The 18,870-nt window shown below is 39.5% G+C and overlaps 1 protein-coding gene across 1 annotated transcript in view; it reads left to right on the top strand.

Moving 5' to 3' along the window:
• SPR (G protein-coupled sex peptide receptor) overlaps positions 1-18,870 on the top strand; it is a 476,822-nt gene that overhangs the window by 216,951 nt on the left and 241,001 nt on the right. Inside the window, exon 4 of the mRNA XM_083111284.1 lies at positions 826-885. The gene's annotated coding sequence lies outside the window, so the exon portion shown is untranslated. The remainder of the gene's footprint in view (positions 1-825; positions 886-18,870) is intronic.

Consider the following 18,870-nt stretch of genomic DNA (forward strand, 5'->3'; position numbering starts at 1 on the left):
ACGGCGCTCCACGTGAGGAAAACAGAAAGCTTCGCGGAGTGAGATAGCTTTTATTTCCACTCGGGCGCAGAGGAGACGGAATCAAAGAACAAGGGGTGAAGGAACGAAAAGAGAAAATCCAAAAAATAAGAGACAAAGAACTTGGTTTTTCACATCTTTCGTCTAAAAAGAAAGTAACTGTTGGTAGTGAGCTTAGGGTGCAAAAAGAGTACTTTTTATAGGAGTTCTAGGAATTGCAAGAGGCTCATATGAAGGCGTTCAATAAAATATGTGGACCATCTTGCTTTATCCTAGTCTGCTCAATGCTTTCCCAGATGTCGTAGAGGTAATGTAATTAATGCGTTCCAGGTTCAATAGAACATAGTGGTTCGGATCGCACTTTAAACTGTAGGTCCAGTCCCGATTAGCCCATTTTTATGCGGCCCCTATAATAGCCTAGCGGCAAATCAGCCTTGCCAACTAGTAGGTCATAACACAGGCTATTGCACACCTGGAGGTTATTTTATTTTTGGTATTAACTTTGGATAACTCTCCTATGTACAAAATCAACTGGAGTTAAGTCTTGGCAAGTCTGAATACATGACAAGTGACAACTGTATACATAACATTGGTTTTCCAACAGAAAACTCTTCTAATCCAATGTCAGTACCTGTACAGCCAACGTGTTACAATCGGCCCGTTTCTATCACTCCTCCAATGAATATGTTTTAAGAGGCGAGTTCTAGCAATTGTTCTCCACTTGTTTTACGATGCAGCTGATCTTAAGTGCGCGTCGAGACACAGCCACCAAGTTGTTCACGCCAGTTTTCTTTGTTTCTTCAACAGGTGTGTCCGAGCCATGAGCAGCAGGAGTTGAGAACTGAACGTGGATATTGGCTGATAAAGGTAAGTCGATGTTCTTCTGTTTAAAGTTAGATTTATGTGGAGTTGGAGTACACTATAAGATTTGCATAAACATATTATTGTTGATATTACACACCACCTGACGCCAGGGTTCCCGGGTTCGAATCCCGGCCTGAGCATGGGTGAGTGTTCTTTCATCAATATCATGCTATCATCACTTATCCCCATCTTCGCGATTAGCCAAAAGTGAAGAAAAGCGAAGTTAAATAAACTAAATCAATCAATGAATCGATTCGGAACGTGACGCATTAACATGTATATGAAGACGATAACGTGATCAAATCATCTCCGACGAAAAGTGGAGATAAGACAAAACAGCATTCATCCGACGATATTTTCTTGTTACTTGGTCATGTACAGTCGTGGACACTTCTGGGTTGTAACGATTCCACTGAATGTTAATAGGATTGTTACAACTTCTCAACTCCTTATTCTCCGTGTTGGGAGATGATGAGTTTTTAACAAATGTGTGAAGCTTATTGAGAAGAGCGGGTTTTCCCCACTGTCCCTAAGGAAGTTTCTAGTGTGCCCTTGCCTCTTCAACGTGTTGTGCACGTACTGTGCAGATCCAATCGTGTACTTCTAACCTTCCTCAAGGAACTTTTTACACGCTCTTCTATAGTTTTCAGGTAAGGATTTTAGATAAGAGATTTGTTTTCTCGTATAACTTGAAGGATCCAAAAGTGCCATGTGTGTCGAAGGACCCGAAACATTTTCACTCTTTCACTCATTCATACTGCTTTGAAAGTTTGCGTCATTTTCTATTTAGCGAAAACATCAGTGCTTTCAATTTCTCTGGTGTGGAGAGCGTGCAACATACGATAGCAAGTGTGAACACCATTGATATTTATGCAACGAGTTTAAACAAACATTAAAATACCATTACTGAAACATTGCAGTGAATCTGTTGTAATAATATCGTGCTGTTATGTAATTAGACAGCTATAATTGTATAATTGAGCTGGGCCTGTTACGCTCTATAAATAAATAAACGAATTCTTGATTTCGTAAGCAATTTTTAGAAGATTAGCCTTCGATTCTTGTGGGCTTCCTTGATGGCGTAGTGGTAACGTCGTCGCCATGCAATCAAGCGAACGAGAACAAGCCCTCCGCGCATGTAATGACTCGGGAGGACTCGACCATTTTTTAGCGGCTGGGTGAACCACAGAGCCTCTGCAACAGGGATATTGCCATTTAAAATCAATCGCCCCGAGAATCGAAACTGGATTTTCCCCGTGCCATTCAGACGCTCTAACGACTAGATCACCGCAGCTCATATGTATAAAAACAAATATGTTGATAGGAAATTTCAAAATGTAGAAAGTTTTTTTTCATAAGTTTAATTTTAATTTTGGGCACGACTAACTTAACGCCATTGCGCAAATCAGAATTTGTTGAGAATTTTGAGTCAGTCTGTCGAGAATGAACTTGACAACAAACCGTGTCAACGTTTATATTCTGTGAAAGGTGGCAGGGGACGTGGGCATCGTAAAGGCTGTCGTAAAAAAAAGGTTAAACGACTGTTGCCAGAGTGGCAGTGAATGATGCACCTTTGATGGACGTGAAGTCGAAGCGAGCATGTACAGCGTTTTAATGCTGATTAGACACAATTGCAGGCTGCAGATAGTGCATGATGCAGAGAAGAATGCCAATGCAGTTAGGATGCACATAAAGGTTTGCTGGCGAGAGAGGCGGGATGTTAATGCAACTTTGCTTACTGCAATACAGGTATCACAGAGGATAGGGTTTGAGTCTTGTTTATTAGGTTCAATTTGTGGATAGATAGGTTTCATTGATTGATTGAGTTGGTGTTTTATGTCCACTTTATGCACAGTAAGGCTAATTGGGACTGGACCTACAATTTAAAGAGGCATCCGAACAACTATGTGCCCCTACCGAGTATGCAACAGGGACCACTAGCTCCTAAGATTCCTGGGACAGGGTATAGGGGAATTTGCCTGTACTGCATAGCTTCCAAAATTATACTGTTTTGTACCGAAGTAATATTGGGATTTCGCAATCATACCGCCCTGCCATGAAGAACATTTATTTTGTTTCTAAGATGATAGAAACAAAACGAACTGGAAAGAAACTTTTCTTTAAAAATAAGTCAATTAAGCATATTTGATGGTAAAGTTTGGGAGCCCAGTTGCATAATTTGTTCCAATTGAAGAAGTGTTCCGAAATATATTTAAAAAAAATGTTATAGCAGATCTAGTCTTGCAAACCATTACAATGGTACACAAATAGTTATTGCACTTAGAAAAAGAGTGAGTTACACAATAACGAACCAGTTGACTCAAAATTAGCAATATTGGTACCATCTAACTTTTTTCTTCAAGTCAGAAACAACTTGCAGCATTTGAAAAAGAAACAAAGAATACAGTTATACTCTGTCCCAGCTAACTTTCGGGCAAGGCCGCGCATAGCATCAAAGAGGGGGGGGGGGGTAGAGCGAAGTAGCACACGCCACTGCGAAGGCTGGTAACTGCAGTCGCTCCCCCGCCCCCATCCACGCAATACGCTTCCCTCTCACGTGTTCATTGGTGAAGCCGTCTCGTATCACTACTTGCGCAGAGACTTGTTTTCGTTTGCTTGCTCCAGAAATAGTTGATACAAGGTATAGATACTAGAAATGTGTGAGGTATCAGCCAGATTTCTACCCGCAGTGAGCTGTGTTTGCTCCCATTGTTAAATTTTATTGCAAAATTCCAGCATAGGTACCCAATGTCTGGTCTCCTAACGGAGATATAAAGTTCGAAGCCATTAGAATTGAAAGACATCAGAAGGGAAGACAGGCAGAAAGAGCATCGAACAGGAGACTTGATTCACGATTGTTTTTCGGGAAGTTGACGAAAGACAATAACGGCGCCTACGCGAGAGTAATGGAGTGTATGGGGGGATGGGGACAGGAAAAAGCATGGCAATAGAATAAAGTTCTAAAGTGAAAAGCCGTAGAAAGTCCATACAGGAAACGTTAGTGGGAACACCACTCCGCTTCGCTAGAGGTTTCTTAGGGAAGAATTTTGCCTAAAGCGAGTTCGATATTGAAACTGAAAAAACTGAATCTTGCTATAAAATTCGCAACACTAATACATGGGGAATATGAGATAAAACATGCGACGTACTACATGGACAATACGTCACATCCGAGGTTAACACACACACACACAGGCTAAGTTATGTCAGATAGTTGCTGCAAATACTTTTATCACATTTTTTGTTTTTCAATTTATGTCCCTTTACAAATCATATTTTTCTCAATGGAGGCCCAAGGTGACCTCCCCTTCTCAACTTCCCACTTATATTCTGGTCTGGCAATACGTAGGGATTGAAGATGAGTTATGGGGATTTAAAATATAGTAATGACACAGGGTGCTTTTTTTTTTTTTTAAAGAAAACAGAAATTGAGATAAAGTTGTATGTACGTACATAAATAGATATGGAACTTAACAAAATATTTTGGAATTGCTGTGTTTGTTTATATTATTGTACAAAATGCAGACATAGCCATTTTGAAAGAGAAACAAGGAAAAAATATATCTTCTTTAATGAGGCCGAAAAGAAGGTACACATACTTCCTCTTAATTTGAAAACGTTTCTCTTATATACGCCAGAAAATGTTCACTACGCAAGGTGAAATATCGAAGAATAATACATATCGAGTTGAGGAAAAGAAGAAAAAATTTTTAAATAAAAATATTATCGTAAGAATATTACTTTCAATGCCTAATATTGTATAGTTATTCAATATCTCTTCCCAGATTGTCGTAGCTGGTATTGATATAGTCAGCAATAGAAGATGGAAATTGCATTTACATTCCCCAACAGTATTTGCTGTATGAAAAGTCTGAGATTACATGTAGCTGTTTATATTTGCATTGTAAGGATGTAGATCCATACATATTTGGATTGATGGTGTCTTTCCTACAACCTTTTGGTCTGAGACATATTAGCACGTACTGCCAGAGTAAGATGTGTCAAAGAAATGTGGAGAAAATTGTGTTCCTAAGGTATGGTGCATACTCTAACAATGTCATCTGCACCTCCTCATATCTTACAAACAATGTCTTATCTTCATTCGTTCGATAATATCTCATTTTCTACGTTTCCCTTCCTCCTTCGCGGCAATAAGTTACTGCCATTTCTGATTTCAGAGATAGTCTGAGATACTGATTTCCTTCGATTTTTCACTCTCTGGGATAGATAACCTCTTCACTTTGTCGATGTCTTTTCCAGATGGCGTAACACGTGATGACTATTACTCTCGGTTTCCATTCGGAGTCAACCGTGTCCCAATCCACCGCATGGCTCACAAAAGGACTTTCAAGGAACGGCAGCAGTGGTGTCTAGACGTCATGTCCTCACTGGATTTCCCGTTTCTTTCTTGCTTTCACTAGTATACTCTGTCTTTCGCCTTTGACTTACTGATGTGATAGCTCAAGCTCATAAGTTCTGCCATTGTGCCCTCAGAGTTTTTCTTTGCTTTTTTGTTATTTGAGTTACCTATTATTATTTTTTATTTTTTCATTTATTTCCTATTCTTCACTATGACTTTTTATCATACATTTTCGTCAAAGATCCTTTTACTCTCCACTTATTTGTTTCTTTTTATAGTTGTTTATTGGCTATTTATTTGTTACTCATGTTTTCTTTTTCATATGTATCTTTCTTCACTCTTTCCATTCGTCTCAGTTTTCTTTAACCAATATACTATTTCCATTTCTCTTCGTTTTTGATTCTACTTTCTCTATTGCTTTTCGTTTCATTATAACTTTTGTATACTACATTTCTTCCTGGTTTCCAAAAAAGTTGTTTCTATATTTTAGTATCTCATCTTCCCTCCTCCCCCATTATTTTCCATTGAGTTCGATTGTTGTTGCCTTTTTCCTTCCATTGCTTCCCACTCCATTACTTTCCGCTTCTTTTTATTTCTGCTATATTGTAGTTAGAACTTCTAAAATATTACAACTTTCGCCCCACAATCAAAAAAAGATATGAAATAGCCTCTTCCCTAAAGCCATTGAATAGAAAAAATCATGACGGGTTAACAAGACACTAAACATTTTCTATGTAACACTCGAATATCTTCTGAAGTACGAAAGTTGCTGTGAATTTGTTAAAATATTGCTTTACGAATAGCCTATTGTCTTTTAAATACATACATGGAAATAGTCTATAGTTTCCCTTGGTCGTACTTTTTTTTGTTTGTTGACTTATCTTTATTTTCGCACGTGAGTGAAACTGTGGCAATACATGAAATGTAAAGTCAAAACTGTGCGGAAATTCTGTCGGCAAGGAAGCAACTGAATAGCGGCAAATAGAATTATTGAACAACAACAACGTGCATATGAAACCATATGGGAAATAACGAGTACGGGAAATAGTGAACGTGAATGGATAATTCTGGGTGTTAGTGAGTTTGTTTTTGCAATACTGTAAACTAGTGTGAATCCTCAGTTGTCTTTTTTCCTGTAATGCTTTCTTTAAGGTGTTGGATTCCGACAGCTCACCTTTTTCTTTTCTGTCTCTAATTCAGTAACGACTCCTTGTATTAATCTCAGTCCTTTGTAACACTATTTTTTTAACGAAATAAGGCCAACTTGTTAAAGAAATTATAGAACTACCCTGGACCTATAACTGGAGTATTTCCACAGTATATCTGAAAATACGTGCACGTCTACAGCGATTCATGAAGCTGACGTTGGTCTTCACCCACGCTTCATCGTATTCGTCATTTTCAATTGCGGGCTGTCCACAGCGCATGTTTGTGCGCATTCTTCCCTTGGCGGGCTTGCTGATCAGGTAAAAATGCTATTACGGGAGCAAGTGAGCTATAGAATCCCAACTACTTGTTGCACTCTTGTGCCTTTTTCGCAGAATGCGAAGTAGGAAAGTGTGATATTTTGCTTAACATTTCTCGTGCCTGGAGCAATTTTAAGCACAGCGAAGCAAAATCTGTTTTCATACAACCACTGCCTCCCACGGCATCCCCTCAAACATCCTCTCCGGCCACCTCAGACTTCATCTTTTATGCATGCGACACCTCTCCTGTCTCCATCCAGTGGAACACATCGATCTTCGCCCTGAGCGAAAATTTCGCATCGTGCGCTGGTAAGTTGGCTACACTGCTGTCGCGAACACCTGGATGAATTTGTGGCAATGGATTTACCACGGCTGACGTGGCAATCCTGGGGAGTACAATGATTTAACCAGTTGATGTTACTCCGGCAACTCATCTAGTTTCATCATACGGACTTAAGAAGCGGAAGGACGCGTGTTACCCAAAATTCACGAATGTCAGAGGGAGGCCAGGGGGACGGTCGATTCGTCCGTCCCCTTTAGGCCCCTACACGGTGGAGGCACATAGTGGTTCGTATCCCACTTTAAACTGTAGGTCCAGTTCCAATTAGCCTTATTGTGCATAAAGTGGACTTAAAACACCAACTCAATCAATCAATCAAAAACCTTTAGGCTTAAACGAACAAGCAAAACTAGATAAATACAGTTTTTATATTAAATTTAGGAGTATATTAAGTACACTGCCCCTCTAATGTTTCTGCTTTCCACTTACTTTACTGCTCCACCCCTCTCCATGGTAATTTAAAGATAACGACGGCTGTAATCACTCGCCGTCGGTGATAGCGTGAATCAAATAACATATTTTTAAAAGTTTAAACCGTGGGAACTCTGCGAAACATAGTAATTTGAACCACTACTGCCAACCGTCATAGATGCTGCTACTCTTCAAGACATATTTGTTTGATTGATTGATTTACTACGTTTCTTTGCCCCTTTGCTAACTTCGAAGATGAGGATGAGTGATGATATTATGATTTTGATGACGGGACACTCACAATGAACACTCATGCCCAGGCCTGGGTTCGATCCCGGGGGCCCCTGGTGTCATAGCGCGCTGTTCTACAATGTCAGGAGTCCTAAGTTCGGGTCCTGAATAATCATGAATGCTTCATTGCATTTGTTCCATCATCTATTTTCATCTCATCATCATTATTCTTCATAGTCGGAGAGGTAGAAAGGCGACTTTAAATAACCATAAATAGAAGCAGAATTTATTGCATGTCATGGGACGATATGTGAAGGACTTTTCTGTACGTGTTTATGTACAAGATGCTTAGGCAAGATATAATCTGTCTCGTACATTATAGACTGTTTGACGCTTTCATTGTTTGGGATGAGAGTTCGTAAAACATGTGATTACATGGAACGAATACGATTTGTTATTCCTTCATCAGATGGTTGAGTATACTGCGTTGAGTATATTATATATTTAACTATGATATCTAGAATATATATGGGACTCTCCAACGTTATTTAATGAAAATATATGCGTCTTTCCAATGCGATGGCATAGTGGCAACCCTGTTCCGCTGGAGCCTGCACATAGGTTCTGATTCCACTTTAAACTGAAGGTCCAGTCAAAAGTTTGTCTTCATCGACACAACGACCTACACACAGAAATCTAAATGTATCATATCGATTGATGCACCAGAATGCATTGATTGATGCACTAAAGTGTGTTTTATGGCTTCTTCAAAGAATCAGATTCTGTATGTCGTCAAAGAAACACCCAAGTGCATCATTTGATTCAAGTGAGGATTTCTTTCAGTCGAGATGCACTTCAATGCATCAGTTGATATGTTTTGATGCACCTTGATGCGTTTTGATGCACCAGAATGAATCTTATTTGATGATGCACTTATATGTTTCGTCTGAGCTACATATACTCTGTAGCTCTTACCAGACGTTTAAGTGCATCATCCCAAAAGATGCAGGAAGGTGCATCAAGGAACATCAACCGATGCATTGAAATGCATCGATATTATGCATTTAGTTCTCTGAGTGCAGGAGACTTTCTAAATAGATTGTATTATTCAAAACGGGTGAATATTTGGAATATCTATCGCAGAGGCTGTTAAGACCAAACTCATCCATGCACATTTATCTTCTACTGTGCTGATAGAACGTTGTTGCTTCGATGCAAAAGAGGAATTCCATGTTAAAGTGTCCCTGAATCAAAATTTTTAAAATGAAATGCAATGCTGTAACTTGACTGAACAATCTAAAATTGTTATTTGCATAAAAATTCAAGTATTTTGCATAATTAAGTTAGAAGGTATAGATATTTTACATACTGTTCCTTTATTTTAACTTTTTGATTTACTTTTGTTTTATACAAGGTGGTCACAAAGTGGGCGTACTTACCCTGTATTTAAAACACTACGATGGTAATGGTTGCATGCTTGATATGAACACATACCTGATAGTTTAAGTGTCCGAAATATCGGTATGGAGACAGTCTTTTTCGTAGCACGGCCGAACTCTGCGCCATATTTTGGCACACTTCGCGATGCAAGTGTGAATAAGACCTTTCTCCGAGCGGTGACGTCCCCTCAATATGTTCTGAAGGGCCCCCAAGAAGTCCCAGAGGTGGTTAATCAGTGACACAGGTATGTCGTCATATCAAGTAAACCGACTATTACCATCGGGAGGGTACGCCCACTTTGTGACCACCCTGTATTGTGTCCCACCCGTGACACCAAAAATCAATTAATTTGTCCTTTAAGTGTTACATTTTCCCCTTAACTTCACTAGAATATTCGAAGGTCAGTTACCTTCCCTTCTCTCTTTGTCTTAAATAATTTATTTTTCATCATTGGACAATTCACAGAAATTAAAATCAATTTCTTATTAAGTGAAGAGGCAGTGTTTCGTTCTATCCCACCCATCACACAAAATTGTTCAATTATAGCTATAAATCTGGGAAAGTATTTTAAGGGTAGTTGTGTTTAATCAACAGTTTTAAGTTTCTTATTTCATTGCACAGAAACTTTAAGAATAATGTTGATTAACTATCATTACAATTGTTACTTTATTATTAAAATTTAGTCCGCGTGTCCGTGCCAATGTAATGCCCAAAAAGCATTGGCCGATTTAATTCCCCTTACTGCATTAAGTTTAATTCAATGGAACGGGTATTACAAGCAGACACGTATCACATTGGTCTTTGGTGCCAGGACGGGAAAAACCTTAATGTTTCCAGCCAGTGCACAACACCATCTCCTTGAACATCCGGAGACTCCAGTTACGAGGGACATTCTTTCTCGCAGCTTCCGGCGTGCGTGCTCCAGAGGTCAAACACTTTGCAAGGTGATCATTCCGACCCTCGGCCACGTACACCTTCCCTCCTCAGCCACACCTTCATCAAAATTCTTCCCTGGCGTCCTCGTGATGGCTCCACCGCCTCTTCGCGAGCTATATTTTGGGGCGAAGGAAATTCTTGCAATATTGTCTGGGTTGGCTTAAAGTTGCTTATTTTCACCATCAGTTTGGCTGCGTCGGGAGAGGTAACGGGGGGAATCGCCCGCGGATTCCGCCTCGACATTCGCATGCAGCGACTGAGGAAAACCACGGGAGAACCTTAACCGGAAAGGTCGGCAGTGGGACTTGAACTTTCACCTTCCGAATACGAATCTGTAACTTTAAACTCGTTCGGTATATTATGTGGCTTGACAATGTGAGAATTAAAGTGGGGATGCCGGGTACCCCCCCTAATATCCCCGGTAAAAGAAAATTATTTTCATCCTTGCCAAGGATGTTTTTATCCCATCAAAGAAACTGAGATTGAAACCATAGATTCTACCATTTCTTAACAATGTAACAAAGACAAGTCAATTGTGTCCATTAATGTTCCAGTCATCAAATATTTCCCTATAGTCTGTTTTCCACTTATGTTTTCATGGCATAGTGTTGATATTTTACATGTATTAAAGTGTTCACAACAGTAGCGGCTTCTGCCTATTCGAACATTCGCACGTGTACACCCAAATAGATCTGTAATGCAAATCAGTATTAAAAAACTTATTTATTGAACTGTATCTCCTTCGAAACATCAAGTGTTCCCACGCCGCTCCGCCAAGAGAGACGGTGGAGAGGTCTGCGATCCGTGATATCAACCCGCGTAGACCAGGCCGCGATCGGGGCTGGAACACAATGGTAGTTTCGCTCGCTATGACGCTGTTGCAGCAGTCGCGTAGAGGACGCTGATCGGGTGTTTTGGCTTGAGCGCTGTGTGAGGGGAGGTTGTATCATTTAGGAAGGCTGTGAACGCAGCGATCTGTGTGCGAGCAAATGTAGTGTTTCAAATCCATTCCATTGGAGATCGTGTGACGCAGTCGATGCAACCCATACATAATCGCAAATTGAGGGATTTTTTTTATTATGAAAGAGATATTTCGATGGTATATTGTCCTGAGCATAACAGGGTAAGAAAAGGAGGAGGGGGGGGGGAAACTGAAATCAAAACGGGTGTTTAAAGCATGCCTTTGCTTCGTGCATCTTGGTCAAAATAAACGGCCTCTGTGGCGCAGTATAGCCGAATTATCAACCCGCGGGGAGGGCGTGCCTCAAATAGTCAGCTGTTTTGCATTGTGTGGCTGTTACTGCGTTACAAAATTATTTAACACTGCCTAAAGGTCGTTCCTGTTTCAGTGCAAAGTGTTTGATTTCATGATGAATAGGGAAACTGTACAAGCGAAAGCAGAGACTTAATATTTAACGTTATTGAATTTTTGGAGGGAAGTTAACTACAAAGCCTGTAGCAACTGCAGTGATATATGGATACGGTGGAAGAGAAGGAAAATTCTGTAGTACGATTACGAAGCAGGGCAGTGTGAACTTAGTGAGTACTGTCATTTGCTTTAACCTTTATTATTCTCTTGATTTCGTTTGATTTACTTGGTTTGATCAGTCTGTCATTGTCATTAGAAATAAACAACAGCTAGATAGATTACAACTCACTTCCTTCATGTGGTAGTTGGATCGGCTTCTTTGGTGTACGCCAATGTCATTATTCTCCTTGTTCATTAATATCAGCTGAGCGGGGGAGAAAGTTTTTATGAAATATTTTGCAAATCGACAATAGTATTGATATTGTAGATCGGCATTTCTATGTTTTGAGTGATTTTGTCAGGTTATCGAATGCTGAATTACATCGCTCTTCTCGTGATTGGCTGGATAATTTCCGCAATATTTGAAATTTGTAAAAAAAAGTCGTGTTAAAAATATCATGAAATACATATAACTTTGTCATAGCCCCATTTTCAGTGAAAGGTGACCAAAACTAGGGTTGGCAATATATTAAGCTTCATTAGGTACGCAAAAACTTGTGTGGGTATTTCACAGAGGTGGTATAACACTTCTGGACGATAGACTCAAGTGCACACCCATAGAGCCAGACCATGAGCTTCCACTTTCACAAGAAACTTGTAGGTAGATGAACATTAAGTTTGAACTTGGCAATAGACAATTGGTCAAGTTGTTGTGATACTAGTTCGTTAGTTCTTTTTGTTTATGCAGTTGGGTTTTCTTAGAATGTAAATATGCTAAGTGTTTCTATGTGTAAATGTTATCATAAGATTTAATGTCCTAGGTTAGAACCAATGTTCTAAGGTACTTAAGACCACAAGGCAGTAATTTAGCTTACTATAGCTCTTTCCAGTCTTACGGCGGGCACCCTACATGCTGGCAAGGGAAGTGGGTAGCGGGGAAGCGACCAATCCAGCGCGATAACAAACGCAGCAGACTGCAGGAAACACCTTCATCCCTCGGCGTCGTAACTCTCGGCGCCACAGCTGTTATCTGGTTGGTCTGCTGCGTATTCTCCGTTCCCCACTTTCCTTCCCAGCATGAGGGCCGCCCGCCGTAAGAGTAGAAAATAACTATAACTTGTAACATACAAATGTGAATACCCAAAAAACAACTATCTCCCGAAATGAAATAACATGTACGCCACTGAGTGGATATCGTCCCAAAGCAAAAAGCTTAATTCGCACAACGTAACTTCTTGTGGAAGGGTGAGGGTTAGGACAAACCCCTCCCCCACTTTCTTGATTCAACTTTCGTGACTTAAGAGCGGCCTCTTCTTAATCGTTGTGAGTAACGCTGTCATCAAGGGGTCTCAGATTCGACTCGCGGAGGAGGAAGAACATATGCGGTGATTCGGATCCCACTCTAAACTGCCGGTACAGTCCCAGATAATCTTTCTGGCCATCAATTGCACTTAAACATCTTTGCAGGACCTTCACATAGTGATAAAATGTTAAAATATAGCGCACTGTGTATAATGTAACAAGATCCTTCTTCCTTGTACACTGTATCCCGGCAATCTCTGGAGCGAGCGAATGAAAACAAGTCTCTGCGAAATTAGTGTCTCGAGAGGGCTCGTAGGGGGCAACTGCAGTGCAGCTACATCCGTTTGCAGTAGCGCGCACTGCTTTGTTCCTCCCACTCGCTTTCTCCCCTTATCTACAGCTGCGCGCGGCCTTGGTCCGCAGATTCCCGAGGCAGGGTATGGCCATACTTCAACCTTGCCCACTGTGGTCATGGTCATTGTCAAGGGAAACAATATGCAAACTAAGCAACTGAAAAATATGTTAGGTATGTGTTGAATGTACGTACACATACATACTCGCATATGTTTATTTGTCACAATTGTGCTTTGGATCTTAGGGTGTTTAACGTATAAGCACTTTGGTAACATATTCTGTATTTTAGAAAATGCTTTACGGTTAACAGGAGATGAACAACAATTATTATTATTTTTTTTTTTTTTTTGGTGTGAGAGCAGTTCTGCATACATACACCATTGATGGTGCGAGAAATTTAAAAAAAAAAAATACGTGGCAATACTTCAAAAGTGGTAAAATACCCGTTTATTTTTCGTTCACTTGTTGGAATCTGAGGTCGTTAACGCCATCGCAAGATGGTGCCTACATCACAACCATTATAGCGGAAGAGGTTTTTTTTGGGGGGGTACAAATTGGAAACTTGGATAAGAAGGGGGATAACTTTTCGTTAACAGCTTCCACCGCTCCGCAAAATAGAAAAGTAATTCTCTTGGAGGCAGAGTTTTTGGAGATCAATTAAGATGTCGCCACTTGCGGTGCGGCGAGAAAGCAGCCGAATCTCTGGTTGCTTCCTATGGTGCTCTGAAGACGCATGTTCTATTAATGGACACCGCTGCTATGTTCTCTGCTGCGTGGATTTTTTGTGCGGATAGCCGCAGTGCTATTACACCAGGAAACTTTGTGACGTTGTTCATTTCGTTTGGTAAGACCTTCACTGCCTTCACTGTCAATACGAGTTCATACTGTTGTCCTCATCGTCATGCTTAACCGAATGTACCAAAAATAACAAAATTACAACTAGATGCTATTCTACGTCGCAGCCATCCGTGGAGCAAGGCCGCGCATAATGGTTGAGAAGGGGAGGAAAAAGTGGGCGTAGCAAGACAGTGCGCGCTGTAGTAAACTGCTGGTAGCTGCACCTGCGTTTTACCTTCCATGCGTTCACTTCCCCTCTCACGCGCTCATTTGTCGAGCCCTCTCGAGTCTCCTTGCAGAAAACTTATTTTTGTTCGCTTGCTCCACAGACTCCTGGGACAGAGTGTATGGCCTTATTATAGACTCCAAAATTAGAACGCTTACCGATAGACGACGGAGACCAGATCTGTGTTCATTTTGTGTGTCCGAGAGTGTGACTTCCCCAAGAGTCCAGAGGAGCACTTTTGTTAGTACAGTCACGGACAGTTGCGGATTGTAGCGTTCCCTTTAACTTCCAATAGGATTGTTACAAACCCAAAAGTGTACATGACTGTACAAGAAGAGCTACTCTAAATACACAGAAATCAACCACAATAACCTTAATTTAATTGTGTAGATGCCCGTAATTAGTTTCTGGGTTTTCCATCCGGGACAGTTGATTGAATTGGGAACCTTTCCAGGTTCCAATTTTCAGTCTCTTCTTTCCTCTACATGAAATTGAGTTATGGAAACAATGTTTCCGTATTGGAAAAGAAAGCTAAACAATCGGGAACTTATAAAGAAATTATAATTTGCATCCATGTTGTGTTTCTTTGCATGAAATTGCATCATTTAGAAAATGAGTTATCTATCTGCTATAGGCGTAACAGCCTTTCTTTGTGTTTCTATTACCTGACAGGCAGTTCTCTGTGTCCCAAGTTTGTCCAATTTTGTTTTAAGGGGGTTCTAAAGCCATGCTAAAGCATAGACCCAAATTTCTAAGGATAACCGTACAACTAATATAGATTCGGTAAGGAAGAAATTTTCCGATATAAAAGATTGTTTTATTCACTACAACATGTGAACCTTATAATTTTGTTACGATTGAAGGGATTTAAGTAAATAACAGAAAATATAAGGTCTCCGTCATGTTCAAACTGCTGCGTACAGATGGCGCTGAAGTGGTAGTATTGTTAATACCTGTGCATTTTCTTTCTTTTATGACTAGTATGGAAGATCTCGTGGTGAAGCAAAGACCACATGTTCTTTCCGCAAGCATCTGAAATACTATGTGAAAAAATGAAAACATTTCGTACCTTCAGAGAGTAGTGCTTATAATTAAAATTTTTGAAGTGGCGTTTCGTTCAATATACTCCGTGGTGCAGATTTTAGCCAACACTGTTGCAAATAGGTAAATCTGAACTGGGCCGACAGTTAAACTGGAATCCGAACCACATGTGACTTCACCGGGTATCCAACCGCGAACCCTTTATTACAAGACGACGACGTTACCACTACGCTCTCTGGGAGGCATGATGTCTGTGATTGTGAACTGAAAGATGGAATATTTCCTCAATGCGTTCTTATTACGCAAATGTGGGATAAATTATGAGGAATTAGGAGAACACTAAATTTCGAAGTATTGTAAATTAAAATTTTTGTTGGTAGCTTAGCTATGTTTAGTGAAGTTAATTCAAATTGTTTTCCTGCCTTTGGGAAGATAATGTATCTTTCAAATGCACAGGCCCTGGCCGAGTTTAAACCCAGAACATTCGTGAACACATGTGAATGGTATTCCTATCTCTCCTAACAGAGTTGGAAGGTTTCAAATAAATGTGATGGAGTGGTCAGGGTAAAACACTAGGAAATCAGGATCAGTTTCAAATCCTAAGTTCGCCATATCAGTGAATTATTAAAAGTTTATGAACTTTCATGTTTTAATGGAGACAAAACAGTTATGTATTTGTATCAATTGACACGTTTTGGAATCTGTGTGTACTTCTAGCCTGAACAAGTAAAATCTAGTTCATATTATTTTAAATGTTTGTCATTGGATACATTTTCTAAGAAACTCAAACAGTCAGATTTACTTTTGGAATATAGTATTATATAGAATAAAGTATTTTAAGATTTAATCACATATTTCCAACTTGGAATATTTTCCAAGCAGTAAAATATATAAATCGTATATTTGACAATTATACAATATTTTATCTTCTTGAAGCATATTTGTGACAGAAACTAAATACTACATTAATGCCTAGAATGTGGAGGCCTAAATGTGTTAAACTTTGTATAGGTAATGAGTATTTATGCTCTATTTAATTTGTTTTTGGATTGTTTTATAACAGGAATATGTCGCAAAACCTTGGGTGAAATCTGTAGAAATTCTGAACTTGGTATTAATGAATAGCTTATCGGGAAATTTCCGTTCTTGTTCTTAAAGAAATTGTATTCTTATACGTGCATTATGGAGATGAATATCCTTGTCAATTCTGCCTAGCACTTCAAGCCACGTAGTTCTGTATTTGAAAGTCTCTTTCAAACGCTTCAGAACATCAAAGATTGTTCTTTTCCTGAAGTTTGGATGATGTAAGTTTGATCCCGTGACAGCTAACAAACAGTTAATGTTGATCTTCAAACAGAGCGGCATACTTTCCGTTTCAGCGAGAAAATATAGCTTCAAAACTCTGTGAAAGAACGTCACAAAGGTGAAAATGATTATTATTCTTTCTAATATTTCATCATTCTCTTCTGTTTTCAGCGATTCCCTGATCTCATTTTTCCCTGTTCCCGTAATTAATCCTGGATCTCTCTGGGAGTTCGACCTTCATCTCACCTTGACTTTTTCCATGAAAAGGGGAAACGTGCAATTCGGGATCATTTTTTTTATCTCGCACAGAGCAGCTCTAAACCTTCCTTTTCCACTTCCTTTTGTGCAAAGCTTTCTTTGTTTTAAGCTTTGCTAGAGCTTCGTGGAAAATGTTATGAGGAAAAGCTGGCAATTGAACATTTTTGCTCTTCCTGTTTCCCGGACGTCATGTGTGTTAACTGTACAATATTTGTGGTAGCCTTGGGTCTATATGCATAGTTTTGGCCCTTGCTTTCTGTGTGTCTTCGAGTGTGTGAAGGGACTTGATGCTCATATGCCTCAACGGGTACAGTCATGGACACTTCTGGGTTGTAAGGATTCCATTGAAAGTTAATGGAATTGTTATAACCCAGAAGTATCCGTGACTGTACAACGTTCAGATCTACAACATACTGCATTCTAGGACTACGTTGTTGCCACACACAGAGAACTAAATTCATCAAATCTATTTCATGCATCAGAAACACATCGATTGATGCACTAAAGTCTGTTTTTTTTGTCATTTCCAAAAATCAGTTTACCGTTTGATGGATTTTTGTTTCCAAAGGTAAAGCCGAAGTACATCATGTGGTGCAAGTGAGCATTTCATTTTATAATTAAAAAGAGAGGTACAGCTTATTATATTAAATGTATTACGCAAAACTAAACTATAATTAGAAATAGTATCACGAAAATTTTCCCCCATATAATAATTCTCACACCCTGTCATTATATAGGTAGAACACAATGTTTTCCCTCAAATTCTGTTCTATATAATATGTACTTTTCTGCACTCAATAAGCATTAAAATTGCATATTATGGAAAGGAATTACTTTAAATTAGAGACAAATACTTCCAAAAATTAAATAAGATTAAAGACAATACTGAAATATTTTATAAATAGATTCTAATTATGAGCCACACAACAATTTACTTAATAAATAATATACAGGGTGAGCAAAAAAGTCTTTCCCTGATTATGAATATTTATATCTCAACTTCCACGGTAGATGGGTTAATAAAACCTATGGCACTAAGTAGTGCAATACATCAAGTTTTTTTCCATTTCTTTGTTTTGTCTAATTCTTATTCTGATTCCCATATCATGGCCACCGCGTTCGCCGGACATAACCCCTCTTGACTTTTTTTATGGGATTACGTTAAGAACACAGTGTTTATTTCACCAGTTCCTGATATTCAAACTCTTCAGACACGAATACGGGATGCTATAGAGACGGTGACGGAAGAGATGTTGGCAAAGACATGGAGAGAAATTGAGTATCGCCTAGACGTTCCAAGGGCAACAAAGTTGAGCACATGTCGATGTGTACTGAAGTGTACTGATAACAAAACATTATGAGTTAAGCTACCATTTCCAACAAACCACATATCTGTATCTAGCATAGTTCTTTAGCAAGAAAAGCTTGTAATCAGGGAAAGACTTTATGATCACCCTGTATTCCTATATTAGACCCGAACTGTACCTTAATGCATGGATTGATGTTTTTTATTCACGCACCTTCCTGCATCTTTTTCGATTATGCACTTAAACATTTGGTCCAAGCTGCAGACTTTATGCATTTTTTGTTTTAACTGATGCATTTACTTTCCTCTGTGTACGTCGCACAGGCTCTTCCGTTGTACACATCTATCTTTAATTGTTCCATGAATCTCAATTATATCTAACATAAACGTCAGCTTTAAATAAGCCAAGCAAGGGTACCCGCAGGAATTTTTCTCAAGGGGGGGGGGGGGGCAGCAGTGCTCAAAGTGGAAGGGACGTGCGGTGACGTCAAGGAAAATTCTCATAAAGCATCTCCAGGATAATTTACATAAGCATCCCCCACCCACAATTGCATTTTCTCCATGTTGATCGATGCGAACAATCTTTTCCCAAACTGGGCAAAGCATCCCTCGGCTCGGAATTTCCACTTCGAGTGCTGGAAGGCAGAGTAAAATTTCATATCTTACCGCTCAGTCATAAGAACTATTTCCGGTCTCCGTGGCGGAGT

Source organism: Lepisma saccharinum, chromosome 25 (genome assembly GCF_977018435.1).
Source record: "Lepisma saccharinum chromosome 25, izLepSacc3.1, whole genome shotgun sequence".
In the NCBI taxonomy this organism is placed as follows: Eukaryota; Metazoa; Arthropoda; class Insecta; order Zygentoma; family Lepismatidae; genus Lepisma; species Lepisma saccharinum.